General features: G+C 42.9%; 1 protein-coding gene across 4 annotated transcripts in view; it reads left to right on the top strand.

The window, feature by feature from the left end:
- Positions 1-1,138: 1,138 nt before the first annotated feature.
- COA1 (cytochrome c oxidase assembly factor 1) overlaps positions 1,139-17,320 on the top strand; it is a 195,723-nt gene continuing 179,541 nt past the window's right edge. For 3 of the 4 annotated variants that reach the window (XM_065542070.1, XM_065542068.1, XM_045389057.2), the window contains exons 1-2: positions 1,139-1,297; positions 5,579-5,632. The gene's annotated coding sequence lies outside the window, so the exon portion shown is untranslated. The remainder of the gene's footprint in view (positions 1,298-5,578; positions 5,633-17,320) is intronic. The other variant, XM_074035180.1, reaches the window with a different exon arrangement.

The following is a 17,320-nucleotide window of genomic DNA, read 5'->3' on the forward strand; positions in this document are numbered from 1 at the left end:
ACGAGGACATTGACAAATTTCCAGGGACTTGACACAATTTCTGAAACAATAACATTTTACCCATACAAATATAATCTAGAGAAGGTTAGTATCTCTTTCTCTCTCTCTTTTTTGAGACAAGGTCTCTGCCACCTAGGTGGGAGTGCAGTGGCCTAATCATGGCTTACTGCAGCCTCGACCTCTTGGTCTCAGGTGATCCTCCCACTTCAGCCTCCCTAGTAGCTGGGATTACTGGTGTGTGCCATCACACCCGGCTACTGTGTGTGTGTGTGAAAGCAAGTTTATTAGAGAAGTAAAGAAACAAAAGTATGGCTACTCCATAGGCAGAGCAGCCTAACTTTTGTATTTTTTGTAGAGATGGGTTGGTTGCCGGGTGCGGGGTTGTCCAGGCTGGTCTCAAACTCCTGGGCTCAAGTGGTTCTCCCACCTCAGCCGCCCAAGGTGCTGGGATTAAGGTGTGAGCCACTGTGCGTGGCTAAGTAGTTGTCATTTGACATTGCTTTCCATGTGATTTAACGTAACTTTAGAATTTTTATAGTTTTGTCTATTATTACTTTTTTTTTGAGACGGAATTTTGCTCTTGTTGCTCAGGCTGGAGTGCAATGGCGCTATCCCGGCTCACGGCAACCTCCGCCTCCCGGGTTCAAGAGATTCTCCTGCCTCAGCCTCCCGAGTAGCTAGTACAACAGGCATGCGTCACCACGCCCTTTTAAGTTTGTGTTTTTAGTAGAGACAGGGTTTCTCCATGTTGGTCAGGCTGGTCTGGAACTCCCGACCTCAGGTGATCCGCTCGCCTTGGCCTCCCAAAGTGCTGAGATTATAGGCACGAGCCACGGCGCCCCGCCAGCTTTGTATTTTAAATTTATGTCAACGGACTACTTTGAATGTTGTGAAACTTGTAAAGTTTAGATCTACATTTATTTCGTTCCGATTAATTGTTCCTTTAACAGTTTTGAGAAAGACACAGGATAGTGGGCCCCATTTTAGTTTGAACGTCCAAAATCATGGCATTAAACAATCTGAACACCGAATTTAATTAATTCAGCTAGACAGCCAGGAGGGGGCACGCGGCCACCGCTAAACAGTGAGCGAGCGCCGAGGGCCCCGCGCTGACCCAGATGACCAGCAGGGGGCGTGCGAGCCGCCTTGTCGGACCCCTGAGAAGCCCCCACCTCCTCCGTGCTCCTCCGGTGGCCGCCAGCGCCAGGCCCGCAGTGAAGACCAGAACCTCGTTTTCCTCAGCACAGATCTAAGCGGACACCGCCTCACTTTGGGACAACTTGAGGCTGCGTCAATGGTGAGTAAAATCCTTCCTGTCACGGTCCTGACTACTGAGGAGCAGCCGGTCTTCAGAGCCCCCATTAGAGGAAGGGCTTCATGTGGAATTTTGGAAATAAAAAACCCCGGTTTCCACCACACACGAGGTCCTTCTCAACAGCTAAGACACAGTGGCTGCTAGCATAATGCCACGCAGCGGCCTTTTAATACTAACATCACAGTCAGAGGCTTACCAGGGAGACTGGTTTCCTAGTTTGGCGGAACTGGATTTGGGTCAGGCTTAGCTACTGGAATGAAGTTTGATGTCACCTCTGCTTTACTGACGCGGTATTGACGTGTTTGATTGACTGGTTGATTGATTATTTTTTTTTCTAGAGACAGAGTCTCCCTATGTTACCCAGGCTGGTCTCCAAATCGTGACCTAAGTGCTGGGATTACAGGCCTGAGCCACCATGCCTTAGCCTTATTTTTCATTTTTGAGACAGAGTCTCACTCTGTCACCCAGGCTGGAGTGCAGTGCTCACTGGTGTGAGTGCAGTGGAGTGCACGATCATAGCTCACTGCAGCCTTGAACGTCTGGGCTGAAGGATCCTCCTGCCTCATGCTCCTGAGTAGCTGGGACTACAGGCATGCACCATCATGCCTGGCTAATTTTTAATTTTATTGCAGAGAAGATGTCTCACTATGTTGCCTAGGCTGGTCTCCAGCTCCTGGCTGCAAGCGTTCCTCATGCAAGCGAACCCAGCCCACATGGTTGTTTAAAAAAGTAATTACTGAGGTCAGAAGTTCAAGACCAGCCTGGCAAACATAGTAAAACCCCGTCTCTACTAAAAATACAAAAATTAGCCTAGTGTGGAGGCGGGCACCTGTAATCCTAGCTACTCAGGAGGCTGGGGCAGGAGAATCGCTTAAACCCAGGAGGTGGAAGTTGCAGTGAGCCGAGATTGTGCCACTGCACTCCAGCCTGGGCAACAGAGCGAGACTCCGTCTCCGGGGGGAAAAAAATGTAATAACTTTTTGAGGCCGGGCAGGGTAGCTCACGCCTGTAATCCTAGCACTTTGGGAAGCCAAGGCAGGAGGATCTCTTGAACCCAGGAGTTCAGGATCAGCCTGGCCAACATGATGAAACCCCATCTCTACTAAAAAATACAAAAACAGCAGGGCATGGTGATGTGTGCCTATAATCCCAGCTACTCAGGAAGCGGACGCAAGAGAATCTCGTGAACTTGAGAAGCAGAGGTTGCAGTGAGATTGCACCTTTGCACTCCAGTCTGGGCGACAGAGGGAGACTGTCTAAAATAAATAAATAAATAAATAAATAAATGTGATTACTTTTTGATCATTTCATTCTTATGGAAAACTTGCAATAGCAATACAAATCCTTGTCCTTTCTATCAAAGTCTCCAGTGGTTATTGCTATACCAGATTTGCAATTTCACACAAAACACTCTTTTTTTACCCAAAGCAGGGACACTCTCCCAGGTAACAATCACTCATCCCCTCATCAGGAAATCAACAAGAATTGGAAAAATTACCTGGGCGTGGTGGCACACGCCTGTGATCCCAGCTACTCAGGAGGCTGAGTCAGGAGAATCGCTTGAACCTGGGAGGTAGAGGTTGCAGTGAGCAGAGATGGACTCACTGCACTTTGGCCTGGGGGACAGAGTGAGACTCAGTCTCAAAAAAAAAAAAAAAAAAAAAAAGAAAAGGAAAAGAAATTAACATTTAACATGGCGTCCACATGACAATCTAGTCCTAAAACCTAATTTGCTTCATCACCTGCTCCAATGTGGGTGGGGAAAAAGATTATCTGCACTTCAAAAATTTTTTCTAACTCCTTGAGTGGCACATAAAGCAATTTTTATGCCAGACAGTGAACTTATATTATGGCTCTGAGCTCAATATTTTAACCTGTCTGATCTTGAGAGCCTAACTTTTCTAAACATTTATATAATTATTCTAGACTATTAATCCTTCAATTACCTGTTTTGTCACCATACACAATTGTTAGGCAGGCAAACCTAAATTTACATTTCCGAAAGGGATAGCTCAGGTGTCTAGGTTGTTTATCATGGAACTATTGTTATTTGTAAAGTCATTAATTTGAAATGACTTTAAGTCTTTCTTTTAAAAATCTTGGCTCAAATGTCATAAGCAGTGATTTTTATCTCAACACCAGCAGAAAAGTCAGCAGATTGAAAGTAGGCAGAAAAAAAAAAAATAAAATAGAGAGATAGAGAACTTCGAAGATTCTGCTTGTTAACCCCATAGTTGGCTGTAGTTTTCTTAGAGACCATCTGAGCTCTGAACTTTCCTTGATATAATTTACCCATCTGTTTCAAAATGTGCATGAGAATGAGCCATATTATTATGTCAGCATGGCTTTAGAGTTTAGGATTCCATTTCTTTTTCTTTTTCCTTTCTTTCTTTTTTCTTTCGTTTTTTGTTTTTTTGAGACAGACTCTTGCTCTGTTGCCCAGGCTGGAATGCAGTGGCGTGACCTCAGCTCACTGCAACATATCTGCCTGCTGGGTTCAGGCGATTCTCCTTTCTCAGCCTCCCGACTTGCTGGAACTACAGGCGTCTGCCACCATGCCTGGCTAATTTTTCTATCTTTAGTAGAGATGGGATTTCGCCATGTTGGCCAGGCTGGTCTCAAACTCCTGACCTCAAGTGATCTGCCCACCTCAGCCTCCCAAAGTGCTGGCATTACAGGCGTGAGCCACTGCACCCGGCTTCATTCCATTTCTTATTAATCTCTTGAGAGCCCAGAAATTCCCATAAATCTTTTCAGGGAATGTCAGGAGTTTGGACCAATATTTTACATGAATTTCAGTATGGTAACCACATTCCTTCATCGAAGTAATACTTTTCACGACACACTGCATAAGTAACATTTGTGGAAACGTCTTTTAAAAATAGTATGTAAATAACATTTCAGAAGCCTGTTTAACATGACTACAAACACTTCACTACATTCATTACTTCCTTACATGGAAGTTACACTGTTCACAACAAACTTTGTAAGTAGCATTTAAAATTTTTCTTCTACTTCTTTCCTATTTGGATGTCTGTCACGCTTTTTCTTGCTTGATTGCTGTGGCTAGGACTTCCCATACTATATTGAATAGACATGGTGAGAGTTGGCATCCTTGTCTTGTTCCTGATCTTAGAGAAAAAAATATTTTCACAGTTAAATATAATGTTAGCTATGGGCTTGTCAGAGATAGTCTTTGTTGTGCTGAGAAACATTACTCTTCTTTCAACATTCCTCTTTTGTTTTGGAGACAGGGTCTTGCTCTGTCACCCAGGCTGGAGTACAGTGGTGTGATCTTCTCTCACTGCAACCTCTGCCTCCTCAGTTCAAGTGATTCTCCTGCTTCAGCCTCCTGAGTAGCTGGGATTACAAGTGTGTGCCACCGCACCCACCTAATTTTTGTATTTTTAGTAGAGATGGGGTTTCACTATGTTGGCCATGGCTGGTCTGGAACTCCTGACCTTAGATGATCCACCCACCTTGGCTTCCCAAAGTGCTGGGATTACAGGTGTGAGCACCACACCTGGCCTAATGGGAGAATTTTCATTAGTGATTAAATCTGCTTATTCATTACTGGTCCTTTCAGGTGTTTTTTTTTTTTTTTTTTTTTTTTTTGAGATGGAGTCTCCCTCTGTCACCCAGGCTGGAGTGCAGTGGCACGATCCCTGCTCACTGCAAGCTCCACCGCCTCCCGGGTTCACACCATTCTCCTGCCTCAGCCTCCCGAGAAGCTGGGACTACAGGTGCCGCCACCACGCCCGGCTAATTTTTTTTTTGTAGTTTTAGTAGAGACGGGGTTTCACCGTGTTTGCCAGGATGGTCTTGATCTCCTGACCTCGTGATCCGCCCGCCTCGGCCTCCCAAAGTGCTGGGATTACAGGCGTGAGCCACTGCGCCCGGCTCCTTTCAGGTTTTATATTTCTTCATGATTCAGGCTTAGTAGGTTGTATGTGTCCAGGAATTTGTCTGCTCCTTCTGAGTTATCCAATTTGTTGGCATATATTGTTCACAGTAGTCTCTTATAAGCCTTTGTTTTTCTGTGGCGTAGCAATCGTATCTCCTCTTTCATCTGCTTTTATTTGAATGTTTATTTTTTCTTAGTCTAGCTAGCTAAAGGTTTATTAGTTTTATTTATCTTTTCATAATCTAATTTAATTTTGTTGATTTTTCTATTGTTTTCTTGTTGCTATTTTATTTATTTTGCTCTGAACCTTATCATTTCCTTCTTTCTGCTAATCTTGAGCTTAATTTGTTCTTTTCTAGATCCTGGAAGTATACTGTTAGTTTGTCTATTTGGAATCTTTCTTCTTTTGTGAGGTAGGCATTTATTACTATAAACTTTTCTCTTAGAGAAGCTGCATTCCGAATGTTTGGTATGTAATTTTCACATTTTTGTTTGTCTCAATAGATTTTTATTTTATTTTTTTGAGACGGAGTGTTTGTCACCCAGGATGGAGTGCAATGGCATGATCTTGGCTCACTGCAACTGCTGCCTCCCAGGTTCAAGCAATTCTCCTGCCTCAACCTCCCAAGTAGTTGGGACTACAGGCACGTGCCACCACACCTGGCTAATTTTTGTGTTTTTAGTAGAGATGGGGTTTCACCATGTTGACCATGTTTCACCATGTTGGCCATCTTGATACTCCTGACCTCAGGTGATCCACCTACCTGGGTCTCCCAAACTGCTGGGATTAAAGGCATGAGCCACTGTGCCCGACCTCAATAGATTTTTAAATTTCTTCTTTGAGGCTGGGCACAGTGGCACACACCGGTAATCCCAGCATTTAGGGAGGCCAAGGCAGGCAGATTGCTTAAGTCCAGAAGTTTGCGACCAGCCTGGGCAACGTGGTGAAACCCCGTCTCTATAAAAAATAAACAATTAGCCAGACATGGTGGTATGTGCCTATAGTCCCAAGCTACTGGGGAGGCTGAGGTGGGAGGATCACTTGGACCCAGGAGTTTGAGGTTGTGGTGAGCTATTGAGGGACTAAGTGGCTAAGTTGGCTGGACTTCCTGGGTCAATAGGGACTTCCCTAAGGGGACTTTCCCCTAAGCCAAAATGAGTCATAGCTGCAAGCTAAGGGATTGAAACTTCAACCAATCAAAGGGGACTTTCCCCTAAGCCAATATGAGTCACAGCTGCAAACTAAGAGATTGAAACTTCAACCAATCATATAGGGAGTTTAAGCTCTAGCTGCAGCCTAATGTTTTTAACCAATCAGGCCCACCAACCCACAAGCGGATAGAAAATAAGCTAATCCTATAGGACAGGAAAAGGAAAAGGGGAGGAGTCATAAGGGCATATGAGCATAAGACACCGAAGCCAGAAACTGCAACCCTTCTGGGTCCCCTTCCATTGTGTGGAAGCTTTACTTTTGCTTTCGCTTTACTTTCACTTTTGTTTTAATAAATCTTGCTGCCACACACTCTTTGGGTCCATGCATTTCTCTAATTGAGCTGTAACACTCGCCACTGTGGTCCACGGCTTCATTCCTTGAAGCCCGTGAGACCACAAACCCTTCCATTGAGAAAAACCTTTGATTGGAAGAAGACTTATCATCTCACTATGGTGTCACTGCACTCCAGCATCTAGTATGACTGATAGAGTGAGACCCCATCTCAAAAAAAAAAATTTCTTCTTTGACCCATTGGTTGTATAGGAGCATGTTGTTTAAATTCTACATATTTGTGAATTTTCTGAAATTACTACTATTATTGATTTCTAGTTTCATACCATTGTGATCAGAAAAGATACTTGTTATGATTTCAGTTTTCTTAATTTGTTATGACGTGTTTTGTGACCTGATACTCTATCTTGGAGAATATTCCATGTGCACTTGAGAAGATTGTGTATTCTGAATGATATGGTTTGTAGCTGTCCATAAGATCTGAAACATTATTTAAACATGTGTCTTCAGACACTTCACTACATACATTACTTCCATTCACTAAAATAACCCTGTTCATAACACATTAAGTAGCTCTGTCACCCAGGCTGGAGTGTAGTGGCACGATCACAGCTCACTGCAGCCTAGAACTCCTGGACTCAAGTGATCCTTCCACTTCAGCCTCCCAGAGTTCTGGGACTACGCCACCATGCTCTGCTAATTTTAAATTTTTTGTAAAGACAGGGTATTGTTATGTTGCCTAGGCTGGTCTTGAACTCCTGGACTCAAGCAATTCTCCTGCCTCGGCCTCCCAAAGTGCTGGGATTACAGGCATGAGCCACCATGCATGACCACTAAGTAGCTTTCAAAGAAGCATCTTTCAAACAAGTATGTTTGTCATTTATTATATGCATGAGTGTGGTAAACCACTTTCATCCACTGAGTTAACACTGTTAACAACATAGTGTGTAAGTTACATTCTTTAGAAACATCTTTTATTTTTTAATAAAAATAATTAATTAATTTTGTAGAGTCTCATTATGTTGTCCAGGCTGGTCTGGAACAAAAATTAGCATAGTGGCATGCACCTGTAATCCCAGCTACACGGGAGGCTGAGGCAGGAGAATTGCTTGAACCCAGGAGATGGAGGTTGCAGTGAGCCAAGATTGTGCCATTGCACTTCAGCCTGGGCGATAGAGCGAGACTCTATCTCAAAAAAAAAAAAAAAAAAAAAAAAAGTTGATTCAGTTCACAATTAATGCAAATGTTTTAAAACTGGGTTTCTGATATTTGTAAATGTCGTTCTTTATTACATAAAAGTGTATTACCATTAAAGTTGGTATTGTATTGCTTTCAAAATGAGAAGATAGGCTGGGCACAATGCCTCACACCTGTGATCCCAGCACTTTGGTAAACCAAGACAGGATGATCACTTGAACCCAGGAGTTCAAGACCAGCCTGGGCAACATAGTGAGACCCTGTCTATACCAAAAAAAAAAAAAAAAAAAGGGTGCAGTGGCATATGCCTATAGTCTCAGCTAGTCTCAGCTACTCAGGAGGCTGAGATGGGAGGACTGCTTGGGCCTGGATGGTTGAGGCCGCAGTAAGCCACACACCACTACCCTCCAGCCTGGGCAAAAGAGCGAGACTGTCTCAACTGTCTCAAAAAAAAAAAAAAAAAGAAAAGAAAGAAATATGGTCTGTAAAACTCTTAGCACCTTGTCTGAAACATAAAGCTTGCTTAATAAATGGTAGTTAATGTAATTTCTAGAAGTTAGCAAAAGAGACTAACTGCCCAAGGGGTTCACCTTACCCACTGCCCAGACAAGAGCCAATTCATCAAGATAGGGGAATTGCAATAGAGAAAGAGTAATTCACATGGGGTCGGCTGTGCAGGAGACCGAAGTTTTATTATTACTCAAATCAGTCTTCCCCAGCATTCACCCACCTTGGCCTCCCAAAGTGCTGGGATTACAGGTGCGAGTCACTGTACCTGTCCTGGGGAGCAGTTTTTAAGGATAACTTGGTGGGTGGGGGGAAGCCAACAAGCCAGGGGTGCTGATTGGTCAGGGATGAAATCACAGGGAGTCAAAGCTGTCTGCCTGTGATGAGTCAGTTCCTGGGTGGGGGCCACAAGATCAGATGAGCCAGTTTATTGATCTGGGTGGTGCCAGCTGATCCATCAAGTATAGGGTCTGTAAAGTATCTCAAGTCCTGATCTTAGGAGCAGTTTAGGGAGGGTCAGAATTTTGTAGCCTCCAGCTTCATGATTCCTAAACCATAATTTCTAATCTTGTGGCTAATGTTAGTCCTACAAAGACAATCTAGTCCCCAGGCAAGAAGGAGGTCTGCTTTGGCAAAGGGCTGTTACCGTCTTTTAGTAAACTATAAACTATAAACTAAGTTTCTCCCAAAGTTAATTCAGCCTATGCCCAGGAATGAACAAGGACAACCTGGAGATTAGAAGCAAGATGGAGTCAGTTAAATTAGATCCCTTTCACTGTCTCAGCCATACTTTTGCAAAGGTGGTTTCAATCCCTCCCTTTGGGTTTTATAACACCTTAATCTGAAGGTGTAGGCTATGAAGATGGGAAAAGGCCATTGATCACTTTGGCTTCTTCCTGCTGAAAGGGGACATAGTGGGAATGAGAGTGAAACCCAAGGTGGGAAGAGTGGAACTGCTTTGCAATTGTCTGAGCATATTCATGCAGACCTGGTTGAGCTTCTAAGGCTTGCAAGGCAAAAACATTAGTATTCTCATCTATAGTTTTAGTGCAGTATTTATGTGAACAGCATACTATAAGGTAAATAATGAGTCCTAGGATGAGAAGTACAATTCCCAAGTTTAAAAGCAAAGATTTGAAAGCATTAGTTTGGTGATTTCTAACCTACAAAGAATTTAGAATTTAGTCTAAACTGCAGAAAAAACCTCAAGAACAGCTAACAACAGTGTACTTTAGTTTTTCTTTTGAAGCACAAGTTTTCTCTCTCCAGTCCCTGTTTTTATTAAAAACAAATCATGATAGAACTAATTTGCTTACAAAATAAACTTCAGTCTTACTGTACTTGGTCTGATTATTTGCATAAAGTGCAGCAAGAATAATTATTTTTCAATTAGGTTTCTTAAATTGGCTTTGATAGAACTCTCTTCCATGAAGAATCTCAGATAAGACTTTTTAAAAGCCAACCCCAGCCATGGATTTGTACCCTCAAATACCTATGAGTTGGGTGAATTCCTCTTCTCTTGAGGTCCCAAGATAACTTGGTGTTCCTGGGCCTATTAGAAAATGACATTCTTTACTTACCACAGATCACAAACCTTGTACAGGGACTCTGTGTGGACAAGGTATAAGGCCAGATGCCCCAGTGGGCTTTAATTGGCTCTAAAAGTCCACTTTGATTCTTTAAAGGAAGCATGTCATTCAAGTCAAAGCCTTGGTAAAATAACCAATTTCTCCAGTTGTGTCCTGTTACAAAAGAAAACAGATTCTTATTGCACTTATGCAATTAACTATACTGCTGTAAGTTGAGAATACTCACAAATAGTTTCCAAATTATGGAGAAATCAGGTAGAAAGGAACAAATATGCTCCAAGTTTTGTTCACAAGAGTATATTTTACTCACTTGTTAAAAGTTGCAAATAGCTCTAAAGAAATAAGTTATCTTGACTCTGAACACAAAAGGTTTAACAATGTTTAACACAGTAGCTCTCCATGAGAGTCCTAGAAGTTTGGTTTTTTTCCTCTATTCCAATAGCACATTTTTTTTTTTTTTGAGACAGAGTCTTGCTCTGTCACCTAGGCTGGAAGTATAGTGGCATGATCTTAGCTCACTGCAACCTCCACCGCCCAGTCAAGAAATTCCCCTGCCTCAGCCTCCTGAATAGCTGGGATTACAGGTGCATGCCACCACGCCCAACTAATTTTCATATTTTTAGTAGAGATAGGGTTTCACCATGTTGGCCAGGCTGATCTTGAACTCCTGACCTCAAGTGATCTGCCCATCTTGGCCTCCCAAAGTGTTGGGATTACAAGCATGAGCCACCACACCTGACCAATAGCCCAGTTTTTAAAATTATCTGAGACCTGAACTCAGAGTCCTGTATCTGATTATAAACTACATTTTGAAAAGGACTAAAGCAAAACAAAATGTCTGTGAATGACAAAAGTCTATAGCTACAACCGACTAGGAATTTTGGTTACTTCTGTGGCACACAACAATTTTACATAGCAATTATAATTATTGATAAAGTACACTAAATTATATCAACATTTTAGAAGTTTCTCATAATTTTGGAACACATACCAATAACGTATTTATGCAAACATAGTCCAAAGGAAACCAAACACTATTCACTCTTATATTTGAAAGGTTTTTTTTCTATTCTAATGTCACAATATCCCAGTTATTCATCAGAAACCTGGATTTAAGAGTACCTGTTAGGCTGGGCGCTATGGCTCACACCTGTAATCCAAGCACTTTGGGAGGCCAAGGCAGGCAGATCACCTGAGGTCAGGAATTTGAGACCAGCGTGGTCAACATGGCGAAACCCCGTCTCTTCTAAAAATACAAAAATTAGCTGGGTGTGGTGGCAGGTGCCTGTAATCCCAGTTACTTGGGAGTCTGAGGCAGGAGAATTGCTTGAACCCGGGAGGCGGAGGCTGCAGCGAGCCAAGATTGTGCCATTGCACTCCAGCCTGGGGGATAAGAGCGAGACTTTGTCTCCAAAAAAAAAAAAAAAAAAAAAAAAAAAGCACCTGTTAAATTTTATAGCTGATTATAAAATTACCTTTTACAGAGGAGCAAAGTGAGACAACAATTGTCTGTGGATGACAAAAACATTTTAGGGCAGCCACAGTTAAAGGCACAATTGACAAGGAAATTTACCTTTGTGGCATACAGTCATTTTTGGACTTTAGAGGACCCAATAGCTAAAATATTAGGTTAGAAAGAGACATAATTTATAATTTGATTTTGGGACGTTTGTCAAATATCGAAGGTTTAAATCAAATAGATTCTCGAACTCCTGACCTCATGATTCGCCCACCTTAGCCTCCCAAAATGCTGAGATTACAGATGTGAGCCACTGCGCTCAGCCAGGCACTTATTTTTCTAAGCCAATTAATTAGAGCTCTTTTATATATAAACACACACACACACCACATATAAATACAGACAGACAGAAGATTCAGCACTTGAAAAATTTTTCATTGCCAGTTTCTTAATTGGATTACTGGCTTCAGGCTGGAGCCCTTGGAGGAACAGGACCAGGAGAGCATCCATTTCTAGGGTCAAATAAGCAGCGAATAAGCAGCTGAAGCCAAAGGCAGAGCCCCAAAATTAAGGGTGCCATTTTATACTGGATCCCCAAAAGGAGAAGACAGTGCAGTGCTTCCACTCTGCATTTCACTGCAGGTACCCAAAGCTAATCAGCCCATTTTGTAATTAGCCCATCCTTCATGGGAGTCTCATCTCCCAGTGTCGGGTGGGGATGTTCCCTTATCTTCCAGGTGGGAGCATGCTTCTCTGATCCAAGTATGCAAAGAGTCAAGTATCCCTCCATAAGTACTATTAACCATCCCTTAAAGTATATTTCCTACCTAGTGGTTATGCACAAAGCTCTCTCATAATGCAGAGTAATTTCTGATACCCCCAAAACTCAAAACCGTCAGATAACGCAATGTAAAACACAGCCTTTGATTTTGAGAGGGAGCTATCCGCTTTTAATTCCTAGGGTTTCATAAGGAAAACAGATGTTTTTTCCCAGAACGGGGTCTGTGATACCTCCTCTGTTTTTCCCAATGAATCCCAGGCTACCAGAAGTTATCTCAGGGCCTCTCATGTGTGCATGAAGAGTGGCAAGACAAAAAAAAAAAAAAAAATTGGAGGAAAATAACTCAGTTGACTGAGAAGAAAAAAAAACCTTTTTCCAGAAAAACAAGGTCCAAGAAGAGAAAAACATAAGGGCCTTTAAAATACATCTATAGCTTGGTTATCCACTTTTAATTAAGCTGAGTTTTAACCATAGTGCTCTTTAAAAAAGAAATCCTTTCAGATCTCTTATTACCTGACTTAGGCATGCCAAGCCGCCAATATTTCTAGTTTCTGAACTTTACCAAAGGTAACCTCCTAGGTGCTTCAAAGACATGGTAGGCAGTTTCTTTTTTATAAGATTTAGAATCTCCACAAAGTAGCTCAGAGAAAGGAAAATTCAAGAGAAGAAATTAGAAGCTATCCATTGGAGGGGAGAAAAACCTCAATAAGCGGCAAAGTTACAGAAGTAACAAACCAGAAAGGAGTCATTCCAGATACCAACAATTGAACCTAGGGCACTTACAAAAGATAATGCTTTAGTTCCTGAGCTATCTGGCATTGAGCAGTTTCTAGCTTTCCCCAGAAGGAGCCTAAAGAAGCCAGTTTCAAACTTGCAAGACTTTTAACTGTTCAAGAAAAAATTTTAGGACTATGATATGAACCCCCAGATTCCTGTCTTTTGGATGGTGGAAACCGAAAGAAAGTATCTCCACATTGTCACAAAGTTAAGTTCTTACGGACACACACACAAAACAAGACAGAGAAATTTCATACAGTATTGGCTTCAGGAACCCGCAGTAAAGTTTGTAACTGACCAGCCTGCTGAGCTGGATTGAAAAGTAGGCTTATAGGGGTCCTAAACCCACGTTCCGTGCTGTGATACCCCTCTCTCCATTACAGAACGCAGAAGGACAAATTCTTAGCACAAACTACACCAGATTTGCTACAGCCTAAGACTAGTCTCGCAAATCCTTTTTTCTACTAATCAAACTCTCGCAGAGGAGACAAATGGTTTACTGTTTACCAAGACAGAGAAAGAGAGAGAGAGACCAGAAACTTGGCCAATAAGAATTTCTTACCCTTTTTGCTGGCGTATCAGGTTTCCGGGTTCCCTTTCTCTGCAGCTTCCAGAAGAACAGAGTGCCTTCTGACGCCCCTGCTTGCTTGTGCTATAGCTGTGGGGTTCAAGCCACTTTACAAGAGAAAATCACCCTTTACTGTTTTATGGAACCACAGACAAGAGTCTTAATTTGCAAGATGCTGCCCAGTGGGCATGTTAATGGACAGATTAACATTTCCAACCCTGCAAAATACACATATCAAAACAGACATTAGTTACCTCTTTCAGCACCCAAAATCAACCTAGCAAAGCTCAAACTTCCCGTTGGTCCCTGCTGTCTTTGATCCACTTCAGGTGTGGGGGGACAACCTCTGAATGGTAATTCACAGTTGGGGTCTCTGGGCAAGGCAAAGAACAGATAGTCACCCCAGAGACAGGCCTGTTTAGCCTCCTTTAGGGCTCATTGAATGTGACCAGACAAATAAGGAGGGTTCTCTGAGTTGGGCCTGCTGGACTTCCATCAGCAACCCCTTCTGAGATCCCTTTCACATGTACAAACACACACAAAGACGAGATGGATAGAACGTCTTCCAAATCAGATCCCTAACCAAGAACTCCAAGAGTATCCCTTCCAAACTATCCTCCTATTCTCCATCTGAGAAACCTCCTTGAAATCTTCCTGATTGAGGAGAAGTCTCCCAAACCAGGACTCTTCCTACTAGTTAGAAAGAGTCAACTGAGACCCCCACAGGAGCGGAACAGACATCCCTCAATGGGGCTACAGACACAGAGACCCCAGGGTGGAGCCACAAACAGACGTCCCACAATGGAGCTACAGACACCCCACCATAGGGCTACAGAACCAGTCAGGAGAAGGAAGGCGGCATTGGCAGTGCCTAGGATACTCACCAATCCAGACACCCCGCGATGGGGCTACAGACAGACGTCCACCATGGGGCTACAGACAGACACCTCGTGATAGGGCTACAGTTAAGGGATGTCTCCCCAGGACTATTACTGCATTGCAATGAAACCCATGCACATTGGGTTGGCAGCACCCCGCCAGTAGAGAGAGTACCAGAGACAGCCCCCAGTCCAAGAGAACTAGGTGGCTGCTTGGGCTTGCTTCTGGATCCATCGCTGGAGGGGGGCCACTGAACCATGGGCAGGTAGCCACACAGGCAATGCTGGGACCAGGCGGTTTTAAGACTTTCCTGTTTCTTAGTAGCTCATTCTTATTCCACAACTAAAAAAAAGAAAAAAAAAGAAAAAAGAAAAAATCAAGAAAAGCTGGGTTTAGAGAATTTAAGGTACCTCTTACATTCAGGGAAAGTGCTGGCCTCAGATGTGGCTGTACACAGGGCTTCTGCACATGCTAGTCCCTCTACCTGGACTGCTCTCCCCATCCCTTGCCCACCGGCACCTGCTGAAACTCATCGATCTTCAGGTTTTAGCACATTCTTTAGGGAAGTCTCCCCTGACCTGCCTGGAAAAAACTCTCCCTAGTTTAAGCCTTTAAAAATCTCTTTGTAGGCCGGGCATGGTGGCTCATGCCTGTAATCTCAGCACTTTGGGATGCCAAGGTGGGACAATCACTTGAGCCCAGGAGTTTGAGACCGTCTCTATAAAAAACAATTAGCTGGGGTGGCCTATAGCCCTAGCTACTTGGGAGGCTGAGGCAGGAGGATTGCTTGAGCCCACAAATTTGAGGTTACAGTGAGCAGAGATCACTCCACTGCACTCCAGCCTGTGCAGAAGTTTAGCTCTCTTGGGCCTCTTACTCCCTTTACACCTCCATCTCCGATGTTACAACTAATTGACTGGGTTATCAAGGGATTTTCCAAAAACAAGCCTTTTCTGGAGGAACTCAGGTGTCATTGACTAAAGTGTAATACTTAAAAATTTTTGACTTGATTCCTTGAGGTGGAGGATCGTGAAGTATATTTTTGGGATTTCAAGGTCCAATAAGGAACATTTTTTTCTCTCCTTCCAATTTTGGGGACCAATTAAGCTATAGATGCAAGAGAGAGACAGAGAGATGAAGTTTTAAAAAATAGTTTTATGGTAAAGTTGGTTGGGGAATGTGGGGATCTGCAGCCAAATAGGTTTGGCTCTGTCTTAGGTTAACTCTGTCTTAGGGTAATACAGAGCACCCGATCCTGTCGCTGTTTGGGACGCCACTTGTAACCTGCAACGTATGGCTGGAAAGTCCAGGGTGAGTTTAAGGTTGTGAAAGTTCTTTAATAAATAAACAGAGTAACCTTAGCTCACTGGGGCTAATAAACTGAGATCAAATGATTGAATTATGTGGTCTCTACTAGAGAGACACTTTTCCATCTTTACCAGACCTATCAGTCAACAGTGTTAAAGCATTAAGTATGGGGGAGTGCAATACCACTTCAAATTGCCTTTTACTTAAAGGAATCCTGATCATATCAGGGTCATAACTTAGCAATTGACTGCATTAATCATTAAGATGGCAAGCTGAAATAAGTAACAAGAAGTTTAAAAAGAAAATCTGAAAGCATCTCTAGAAGCAGAGACTTAAATAATAAACTTTAACCATGTGCTTAAAGCCACAGGCAGAATAGCTTAAATCTTGTAATTGAGTTTTCAGGCTGGCCAAGTTTATGGAGTTTAATCTAGCAAACAGTCTTGAAAACGGTGACTCACTAGCTGGGGACTCACTAGCTGGAGAACTCTTAGCAAGTACAAATCAAAGACTATCTGTAATCAGTGGGTTAAGATAGTCATTCATGCATAAGTTTTCACTACACTTACAAGCAACTTTTCTTCACTTTCTGAGAAGGACACAACATTTTTACCTTTTAATTTAACTGTAGCAGGACGAGCTGCAGACAAAACCCCTCAGACACTGAGTTAAAGAAGGAAAGGCTTTATTTGACCGGGAGCATTGGCAAGACTCACATCTCAAAAACCGAGCTCCCTGAGTGAGCAATTCCTGTCCCTCTTAAGGGTTCACAACTCTAAGGGGGTCCATGTGAGAGGGTCGTGATTGAGCAAGCAGGGGGTATGTGACTGGAGGCTGCATGTACCAGTAATTAGAACAGAACAGAACAGGACAGGGATTTTCACAGTGCTTTTCTATACAATGTCTGTAATCTATACTGTAATCTATAGATAACATAACTGATTAGGTCAGGGGTCGATCTTTAACTCCCAGGCCCAGGGTATGGCGCTGGGCTGTCTGCCTGTGGATTTCATTTCTGCCTTTTAGTTTTTACTTCTTTCTTTGGAGGCAGAAATTGGGCATAAGACAATATGAGGGGTGGTTTCCTCCCTTTTTCCCCCTCTTTGAGAACTTCACTCATTAGTGGGAGTTCTCACTTTCATTCTCACTACCCATATCTTCTTGCAAGACAAATCGATAGTGATTCACATAGTACACTTGTGCTAAAGCATTCTGGTGAACTAAGGTAGTGATGAAGCTTTTTATCATTTGAAGAAGCACAGGTAGCAAACAAGGGAGCAGTAAGCAGGTTCCTATTACAATTATGACTCCTATTATAACAGCTTTAAATCCTCCTAGTGCTGGGAACCATTTTCCAAACGTGGGCTCAGGATCAAATCCATGCCACACTTGCATGGGCACATGTGCCAGTTTTGTCATATCTCTAGCTATGTCTTCAACTACTCGCCCTTGATCAACTATGTGTAGACAGCAATTAGTAAGGTTAAATTTCCTACAGACCCCTCCTTCAGCTGCTAGCAAGTAGTTGAGAG

Source organism: Macaca fascicularis, chromosome 3 (assembly GCF_037993035.2).
Source record: "Macaca fascicularis isolate 582-1 chromosome 3, T2T-MFA8v1.1".
NCBI classification, from domain to species: Eukaryota; Metazoa; Chordata; class Mammalia; order Primates; family Cercopithecidae; genus Macaca; species Macaca fascicularis.